This window comes from Sminthopsis crassicaudata, chromosome 3 (assembly GCF_048593235.1).
Source record: "Sminthopsis crassicaudata isolate SCR6 chromosome 3, ASM4859323v1, whole genome shotgun sequence".
NCBI classification, from domain to species: domain Eukaryota; kingdom Metazoa; phylum Chordata; class Mammalia; order Dasyuromorphia; family Dasyuridae; genus Sminthopsis; species Sminthopsis crassicaudata.
The window spans coordinates 307,573,012-307,584,099 of NC_133619.1; positions in this window are offsets into that span (position 1 = coordinate 307,573,012).

Consider the following 11,088-nt stretch of genomic DNA (forward strand, 5'->3'; position numbering starts at 1 on the left):
ATCACACATCCAGGACAGACTACAAGTCCATTATCAAGATCAAGAACAATAATGCTATGACATCAGTAGAAGAAAGACATTAAAATCTTTGCAGGAAGAGCTAGAAGTGGGTCCAAAATGGTACACCTTTGCCACTTGTATCTCTCCTATGTGTCTCTACATGCCTTTATTTATGTTCATTCTTCATTTTGATTCTAAATTTTTTTGAGAGATTAAACCTCTGTTTGTAAAGAAAATTCTTTATTGCTAATATTCTTCTTATGCTATTACACTAAATGCCTCATTATGAGCTAATTTTGTCATCTGGTTGACTACTGATGTAAATATGTTGGTGGAGGCTTGCAGGTAGGGTATTGGCCCCAGAAAGTATGTTGGACCCAGGGCAAGAATCTTCTGGGAAAATTTTGTATGTTTTAAGAAGGTATCCCTCCAGGTATACCAAATTGAGAAAGGTTGTGAATTAGGAAGAGAGGAAATCTATCCTGTGCCAGGATGTTTTGACAAGAAGATAAAAAGCAGAGTCCCTGAATATTTGGAACTAAGCAACAGGGATGGAAGCTTTCCCATAAAAAGTAGATCTGGGATACTCTTGGAAGAAATCAGTATCTTATTACTCAGGGTTCTGAGGCAGCTATTTGGAGACCTGAAAGAAATGAGAGGAGCTTCTATCTTTTCAGGGCATATGTATACGACAAGATTTAGAAAATCCTGAAACTTTCTGAACCTGACAGCTATTAGTCACTTCCAGTGATTGATATGAGAATAAGTGGTATTATCAAAAATTTCAGTTTCTCCTTCTTCCTTTAGAATAAAATATTTTTAAAAAAAATCCTTCAGACAATAAAAGACCTCTATAATAGAACTTCAAGCTAGCTTTCCAAAATTATTTCATATCATTCCCTTCAGTACAATATTGCCCAAGATAAATTGAATGACTAGCTATTTCCTGAAGGTAGCTTTCCATTTCCCATCCCTTTCCGTTTGTATTGGCTATCTGTATTTCTCGAACTTTGCCCTCATGGTGCCTTTTAGTATTCATAGAGTCCTCCATAGCTTTGTTCTGTGGAAAACTTCTTCCCTTTCCCAACTTTTTAAATTCTAGTTCTTCTCTAAAATTACCTTCCATTGAAGCATCTGTTTGAGTGTCATCCTCATGATATTTAGTAGAATATAAAGATACTGATAATTGTTTCCTTTTTTGAATGTTTTACACTGACATGGAATTTTATACATTTGAATGTTGGGGGCAAGACTGATGATTTTTATAGGTGTAGACAACTCCCAGTAGGAAAATATATTCTACCAAAGAAGAATTACACTTTTTCCCCCTACAAATTATTGTAAGAAAAAAATTGCCTGGAGAAGGGAAAATGTATCATGCTAATTGTCCAAAGATACAGTCAGTGTTGGTGTATGTCAGAACCTACACTTGGACCCAATATTTTTCTAGGTGTTTCTAGGCAGCTAGGTAATGAATTGAGTCAGAAAGACGAGTTCAAATTTTGTGTCATAAACTTATTGTGTGGCCTTGGGTAAATATTCTGATTAAATTTCCTCTCCCATAAAATGAGAATAATAGTAGCCCCTATCCCTAAAGCCTGTTATTAAGATCAAGAGATTAATATTTGTACAGTGATTTTCAAATCTTAACTACTAGCTATTAAAAAAAGTAATATTAATTAGTAATTACAGTGCTAATTACTATTAGAGACTGAAGCTGGTTCTTGATTACATCCTACTGTTTTTCATGTTGCACATGGTAGGCACTTAATAAGTATTGGTATAGTTAAAGTATAAAAAGAACCTAGAAAGAACTGTTAATAATTTAGAATTTCTAAACAAAACAAAAATTGAATACTTTGGGAGCATAGTCACTGTTTTATCACTGCTTAAGCAATTTGCAAGAGAAAGGGTGATTTGGGAAATGAACAGCTAGCAAAGAAGATGGTTTGTAATACTAGCATTTGTATTTCTGAACCATGGATTTAAAATGAGAATTGATGGGCCCTTTGGGCATGCATGGAACATGCTTTTCTTTTTCTTCCTGGGACCTTGTAAGTATGATGAAGAGGATATTAAAAAGAAAAAAAAAATAGGGAGAAAAAAAGAGAGCAAATGCTTCCATATGGATCTGATAAACCTGGAACCATTGAGAGTGTTACCTGCAAATTGGAGATCAAAGAGCAGAAGAAAACAACAGCTATTTCCAGGTGACAATATAGAAAAAGCATTAGCAAATGTCTGTATACAAATGTTCAAAGGGGAACTAGAGAGAGTGCTGCTAATTTAACTGAATAAATAGCTCCCAGACTTGGTTAGTCTAGGGCCCTTAAAATCCATGCTTCATTTAAAAGAAATACAATCCAATTATGTGTGTATTAATTTATGAAGAAATTAGGGAATCAGAAGCAGGGAACATAGTGGTAGAGAGAATTTTGGGGAATATCAATATAGAAAAAAAGCAGAAACAATGGTATAAAAAGCATCTGTTTTCCATGGGGTCTAGGAGGTTGGGATTTGAATAGAGAAGAAGGAGGGAAAAGAGAATCAAGGAGGGATTAGCCAAGAGTATCAGAAACTAGAGAGAAACGAAGTAGAATGAAGATTGAAAAAAACTCTATAAGGTATAGCAATTAAGAGATTATTGATAGTTTCAATTGAGTGGTAGGGCTTGAAGCTAGACTGACAAGGTTTGAGGGCTCAACATGAGGAATCAAGTATAAATGGCTCTAGGAATTTTTTTACTTAATAGAAAGGGAAGGATAATAGATAATAGCTTAAATTGATGGAAAAATCAAGTAGAGATTTTACTGTGATGTTTTGTTTTGTTTTTCAAATGAAAAATACTTGAATATGAGGAAACATTGAGTCATACTTTCTGGTGCTGATGTATGTCTCTTACAATTATTCTTTACACTGAAAAGAGGGACATATCTGTTAAAAATAACTTGCCTGCTTTATTTAAGAGTCCAATTCATCTAGATATCTTGAATTTTGTTCATATGAATTTAAGCAAAAATAATAGTCAACCTTCTGCTGTCATTGAATTAGTAGGTCATTAGCCAATGCTAATCTTGGGGAACTGATAGAGCTATTGCTCAAATTTCTCATATTTGAGGTATAGACTTATGGTTCTGGCCAGCAAATTTTCCGAAATATATAACTATATAATCAGAAAGATTTGTCATCAGAATGAATATAAAATGCAAAAAATATTTATGCCATCTGCTCTGTGTGGACAGGCTCTGTCCACATGTACACACATACACACACACACAAAACAAAAGAAAAGAAACTTGGAGGAGGGAAACTCCAGCAGCAAAAAATATCTGTGGAAAAGTAGTTATCAGTCACAAATTCTATGATGGGGAAAAGAAACCTGCTATAAAAAAGAAATCTGCAGCTAAGAAGAAGCCCTCTAAATAAACTCAGAATATCAGTTTATACATTGGGCCACAATCTATTATGTCAATGTTGTGAATTTTTAAATAAAAATATTCAGTGTCTTTTGAAAACAAAGTAGAAATATTAGAAAGAATATAGGTGAGGGAGAGAAAATTGGAGAATGACTTCTGGTATAAGCTGCTCTGGGATGACATGGAAGGGGAAAGAATCTAAGACACAGGTACAACAGTTGTCCTTGTCAAAATTAAGTGCTTTGGAACAAGGGATCAGGGAATAGAAGATTAAAGGATTTTTAGGACATAGTAGCTGAGAAGAGGGTGGCTTATAATATGTCCTTTATTTCCTCAGATGCATGGATTTTCTTATTAATAGAAAGAAGGAAAGGGAAATATAAAAGGACTAAGAAAAGAAAAAAAAAGTTTATTATGTAATGGTGAGGACCTAACTGGGAGTTCATTAACTGTAGGATGCAAAACTCATCAAACTTGACTAGCTTACCTTGCCTCAATATTCTTTTATTAACAAGGGAAGCATTTGTTAGCTTTTTCTCAAGCTCAAGAAAATAAAGATCAGGTAAAAAAAAATAAGCTACACAAACCTGTGATTTGCTGATCCATTCAACACTTTTTTTTCTTATTCATAGACAATGAGGAATGAAGCACATGAAGAAAATCTCCACCATAAGAAGCCAAAAGTCAGATTTTTGTCAGATCTCCTACTTTTGGAAATTAGTATGGCAGAAATTAGGCATTGACCCACACTTAACACCATATACCAAGATAAGATCAAATTGGTTCATGATCTAGGCATAAAGAATGAGATTATAAATTAGAAGAACATTGGATAGTTTACCTCTCAGACCTGTGGAGGAGGAAGGAATTTGTGACCAAAGAAGAACTAGAGATCATTATTGATCACAAAATAGAAAATTTTGATTACATCAAATTGAAAAGCTTTTGTACAAAGAAAACTAATGTAGACAAGATTAGAAGGGAAGGAGGAGAAAAATTGGAACAAAAGGTTTTGCAATTGTCAATGCTAAAAAAATTACCCATGCATATATCTTGTAAATAAAAAGCTATAATAAAAAAAAAAAAAAAAAAAAAAAAAACAGTCAGCACCTTCTCTGCAACTTTAAGTTTTAACTGGGTTGACTAGAATATTTAGAGGTTAAATAACTAGGGTCATGGTCAGTATAAATGGTCAATCATAGGACCTAAACACAGATATTTTTGACTCTCAATGGCAGTCTTTCCAAAACATCCTGCTATCTCTCATTGGTTACATCTCAAATGTTATAATGATAGCAAAATTTCTACCCTATAGCTAAGAAAGTTAACTCCATCTTCAGTATGGGAATGGTTGTGAGAACAGTGGCTGTGAGGAAGATCCAGAGGTTTGAATAGTAATTAGCTCAAAGTGTCAGCAGTATGATAGTCAAAAAAGGTAATGCCAACTTGTATTGCTTTAGGAAATATTGTATGAAGAATGACAGGGGGTATGGTTCTTCTTTGCTCTATTCTGCTCAGATCACACTTGAATTATCATGTCTGGGTGCCACATTTCAGGAGGAAATGACAGGACTGCATTTGAGCCAAATCACAACAGCCAGCAATTTGATAAATTTTTGGTTTAAATGTGGAAAACTCAGAAATTGACAAATGGTACAAGTTAGAGCTAAATGTATTGTTTTTCTTATCATCTAGACTTAAGAAAGAAATGTAGAAAATGCTAATATAGATTAAAAATATAAAAGTCTTGCATTTTCAGAGAGTCAGTTGTTAAACATATCCAAGCATATTCCTACATAGACAATGCAAAAGAAATGCAGGATAAAGGAAATAGCACAGTGAAAAGAAAAGAAAATTATGGCATGTGAGGATGAGTCAGATGAATTGAGAATGTTTAACTGAAGAAGAGAAAACTTAGAAAGTACATGATAGTAGTCTTCGATACTTGAAGATACTAAGTCTGATCTCATTTGCTTGACTTTTATCCTCAGTGAGTGGAACTAGAAACAACAGATGTTATTGGCAAAGAGACAAATGTAAGCTGTATATGTGGGAAAATTAACTAATGATTAGCAAATCCAAAAAGTAAATAGTACTGTCTCTGGAACTGGCAGATTCTTTTGGAAAGATCTCTTTGGTCACAGCAAATAGAAGAGAGCTAAGAGGTTGTATGGTTTGGCCTAGATCACATTTAGCTAATTGCCACAAATGAGATTAGGTCCCAGTTCTTCTGGCACTGAGACTTGTGTTTGTTCCATTGATTTCTTCTCAGATTCTTGTACTCACCAAGCCATCTCTTGATCTTAATTCAATGTCCTAAATAAATTCATACCCAGGGGAAATATTTTTTTCATATCTCCTAAGTATTAACTATATTGCCCTAAGCAGCAGCCATATCAATTGCATTACCCTTTATAGGTGTTCATTCTGAGAAAACCGTAGGTCCAGTTAGGGGTATGAGGTCATTTTCTCTAGGGCCCAATCCTCCAATTAAGCTTAATTTTCAGGATTCCAATTGGGAAGTGTTTAAGAGAATTCTCTTTCCAATATAATGATCCTACCCATTTATAACATTTTATACGGTCTGATCTAAAATAAACTACCTGCAAGCCTACTCAATCCATGTTGCAACTCATATAGTGTGCTGAATTTGGAGTCAAAAGGTCTGGGTTCAAATCCTGTCTCTCTTGTTTACTACATGTGTGACTTTTGTCAAATCACTTAAACTCTCTGGATCTCACTTCATCTATAACGAGAATATAATGCTGGACTAGATATCTTTTAAGATTGCTTCTAACTCTAATCCTATATTCCTGTTTTTGATCTAATGTCACATTTTGGGGGACAGTGGAGAGTTTGATTAATGATATAATCTTTTTTAAATTTTATAATTATAACTTTTTTTTGACAGTACATATGCATGGGTAATTTTTTACAACATTATCCCTTGCACTTACTTCTGTTAAGATTTTTTCCCAGGGGGCGGAGCCAAGATGGCAGAGAAGATACACGCCACTGTGTAAGCTCCTTTCTTCCCTCACAACCAACTAGATTTAATCAGCCTCAGAAATAGCGTTGGACTGATAGAATCCACAAGGACTGGAAGCACGACTTACCAGCTGAAGAGAATCTGGAGTTTCAGCAGGAAAGGTCAGCTCCCAGGGGAGGAAGAAGAGAGGCCAGCACAGACGGTGGGGTAGTGGCACACTGCGCCGGTCGCGCTGGGGAGTGCTCTGGGATCAGACAATCCACTGACATAAAAAAATCTGGCACAGGCTGTTAGCTCTTCTCTGCTTATAAAACAGCAGTTCAGAGGAGAAATATAAGCCACTCTAAAATTTAAAACTAGATTGGATCTTCCCGGATCCCAGGGGTGACTCAGCAGATATCGGCACCTGGGGTTTGGCAGACATAGGCAACCCAGGCTTTCACCTCGGGGTATTTAAGAGATTGAAGAGTGGGCGGGGCAGTAACTCATAGTAAAAGTAAAGGTTCTGACAAAGGTCTCATTTCCAAAATATATAGAGAACTGACCCTGATTTATAAGAAACCAAACCATTCTCCAATTGATAAATGGTCAAGGGATATGAACAGACAATTCTCAGATGATGAAATTGAAACTATTTCCACTCATATGACAGAGTGTTCCAAATCACTATTGATCAGAGAAATGCAAATTAAGACAACTCTGAGATACCACTACACACCTGTCAGATTGGCTAAAATGACAGGAACAAATAATGATGAATGTTGGAGGGGATGTGGGAAAACTGGGACACTGATACATTGTTGGTGGAGTTGTGAAAGAATCCAGCCTTTCTGGAGAGCAATTTGGAACTATGCCCCAAAAGTTGTCAAACTGTGCATACCCTTTATTCCAGTAGTGCTACTACTAACTGGGCTTATATCCAAAAGAAATACTAAAGAGCTGAAAGGGACCTGTATGTGCCAAAATGTTTGTGGCATCTCTTTCTGTTGTAGCTAGAAGTGGAAATCTTCAACATAAAGAAGATCCAACTCACTTCCAGTTGATCAATGATGGACAGAAATAACTATACCCAGAGAAGGAACACTGGGAATCGAATGTAAATTGTTAGCACTACTGTCTATCTACCCAGGTTACTTATACCTTCGGAAACTAATAATTAATGTGCAACAAGAAAATGGTATTTACACACATATATTGTATCTAGGTTATATTGTAACACATGTAAAATGTATGGGATTACCTGCCATCGGGGGGAGGGAGTGGAGGGAGGGAGGGGATAATTTGGAAAAATGAATTTAAAAAAAAAAAAAAAAAAAGATTTTTTCCCTTCCTCCCCCAACCCCTTCCCCCAGATGGCAGGCAGTCTTATACATGTTAAATACATTATAATATATTCTAGATACAATATATGTGTGTAGAACCGAATTTCTTGTTGCACAGGAAGAATTGGATTCAGAAGGTAAAAATAAGAGTTTAAACTCATTTCCCAGTGTTCCTTTTCTGGATGTAGCTGATTCTGTCCATCATTGATCAATTGGAATTGGATTAGCTCTTCTCTATGTTGAAGATATCCACTTCCATCAGAATACATCCTCATACAGTATCATTGTTGAAGTATATAATGATCTTCTGGTTCTGTTCGTTTCACTTAGCATCAGTTGGTGTAAGTCCCTCCAAGCCTCTCTGTATTCCTCCTGTTGGTCATTTCTTACAGAATAATAATATTCCATGACATTCATATACCATAATTTACCCAACCATTCTCCAATTGATGGACATCCATTCATCTTCCAGCTTCTGGCCACTATGAAAAGGGCTGCCACAAACATTTTGGCACATACAGGTCCCTTTCCCTTCTTTAGTATTTCCTTGGGATATAAGCCCAGTAGTAGTATGGCTGGGTCAAAGGGTATGCACATTTTGATAACTTTTTGGACATAATTCCTGATTGCTCTCCAGAATGGTTGGATTCTTTCACAACTCCACCAACAATTCATCAGTGTTCCAGTTTTCCCACATCCCCTCCAACATTTATCATTATTTGTTCCTGTCATCTTAGCCAATCTGACAGGTGTGCAGTGGTATCTCAGAGTTGTCTTAATTTTCATTTCTCTGATCAATAGTGATTTGGAACACTCTTTCATATGAGTGGAAATAGTTTTAATTTCATCATCTGAAAATTGTCTGTTCAAATCCTTTGACCATTTATCAATTGGAGAATGGCTTGATTTCTTATAAATTAAAGTCTATTCTCTGTATATTTTGGAGATGAGGCCATTATCAGAACCTTTAACTGTAAAAATGTTTTCCCAATTTGTTACTTCCCTTCTAATCTTGTTTGCATTAGTTTTGTTTGTGCAGAAACTTTTTAATTTGGTGTAATAAAAATTTTCTTTTTTGTGATCAATAATGGTCTCTAGTTCTCCCTTGGACACAAACTCCTTCCTCCTCCACAAGTCTGAGAGGTAAACCATCCCATGTTCCTCCAATTGATTTATGATTTCGTTCTTTATGCCTATATCTTGGACCCATTTTGATCTAATCTTAGTATGTGGTGTTAAATGTGGGTCCATGCCTAGTTTCTGCCATACTAATTTCTAGTTTTCCCAGCAGTTTTTGTCAAATAATGAATTCCTATCCCAAAATTTGGAATCTTTGGGTTTGTCAAACACTAGATTGCTATTTTTATTCAATATCTTGCCCTGTGAACCTAACCTATGCCACTGATCAACTAGTCTATTTCTTAGCCAATACCAAATGGTTTTGATGACTGTTGCTTTATAATACAATTCTAGATCAGGTACAGTTAGACCACCTTCACTTATCTTTTTTTTCATTACTTCCCTTGAAATTCTAGACCTTTTGTTGTTCCATATGAATTCTGTTGTTATTTTTTCTAGGTTATTAAAAGAGTTTCTTGGAAGTCTGATTGGTATAGCACTAAATAAATAAGTTAGTTTAGGGAGTATTGTCATCTTAATTATATTCACTCAGCCTATCCAAGAGCACTGAATGTCTTTCCAATTATTTAAATCTGACTTTATTTTTGTGGCAAGTGTTCTGTAATTTTGCTCATATAATTCCTGACTCTCCTTTGGTAGATATATTCCCAAATATTTTATACTATCAACCGTTGTTTTGAATGGAATTTCTCTTTGTATCTCTTGCTGTTGGATTGTGTTGGTAATGTATAAAAATGCTGAGGATTTATGTGGATTTATTTTGTATCCTGCAACTTTGCTAAAGTTCTGAATTATTTCTAATAGCTTTTTAGCAGAGTCTTTGGGGTTCTCTAAGTATACCATCATGTCATCTGTGAAAAGTGATAATTTAGTTTCCTCATTTCCTAATATAATTCCTTGAATCTCTTTCTCGGCTCTTATTGCCGAGGCTAGCGTTTCTAGTACCATATTGAATAGTAATGGTGATAGTGGGCAACCTTGTTTCACTCCTGATCTTACTGGGAAAGGTTCTAGTTTATCGCCATTACATATGATGTTTACTGAAGGTTTTAAATATAAGCTCTTTATTATTTTAAGGAATAGTCCATTTATTCCTATAATCTAAAGCGGTTTTTAGTAGGAATGGATGTTGGATTTTATCAAATGCTTTTTCTGCATCTATTGAGACGATCATATGTTTTTTGTTAATTTGATTATTAATATGGTCAATTATACTAATAGTTTTCCTAATATTAAACCAGCCCTGCATTTCTGGTATAAATCCACTTGGTCATAGTGTATTATCCTGGGGATGATTTTCTGAAGTCTTTTTGCTAATATCTTATTTAAGATTTTAACATCAATATTCATTAAGGAAATTGGTCTATAGTTTTCTTTCTCAGTTTTCAATCGACCTGGTTTAGGTATCAGTACCATTTCTGTGTCATAGAAGGAATTTGGTAGGACTTCTTCAACCCCTTTTTTTTCAAATAGTTTACATAACATTGGAGTTAGTTGTTCTTTAAATGTTTGGTAGAATTCACATGTAAATCCATCTGGTCCTGGGGACTTTTTCTTAGGAAATTGGTTAATAGCTTGGTGTATTTCTTTTTCTGAGATGGGACTATTTAGACTACTTACTTCTTCCTCTGTTAATCTGGGCAAGCTATATTTTTGAAGGTATTCTTCCATTTCATTTAAGTTATCAAATTTATCGGCATAAAATTGAGCAAAATGCTCCTAACTATTGTTCTAATTTCCTCTTCATTAGTGGTGCATTCACCCTTTTCATTTTCAAGACTAACTATTTGCTTTTTCTCTTTCCTTTTTTTAATCAGGTTTACTAAGGGTTTGTCTATTTTGTTGCTTTTTTCATAGAACCAACTCTTTTATTAATTAATTCAATAGTTTTTTTTTTTATTTTCAAATTTATTAATCTCACCTTTCATATTTTGAATTTCAAGTTCTGTGTTTGTCTGGGGGTTTTTCATTTTTTTCCTTTTCTAGCAATTTTAGTTGTAAGCCCAATCCGTTGGCCCTCTCTTTCTCTATTTTATGCAAGTAGTCTTGTAGAGCTATAAAACTTCCCCTTATTACTGCTTTGGCTGTATCCCACACATTTTGGTATGATGTCTCATTATTGTCATTTTCTTGGGTGAAGTTATTAATTATGTCTATGATTTGCTGTTTTACTCAATCATTCTTTAGTATAAGATTATTTAGTTTCTAATTATTTTTTGGT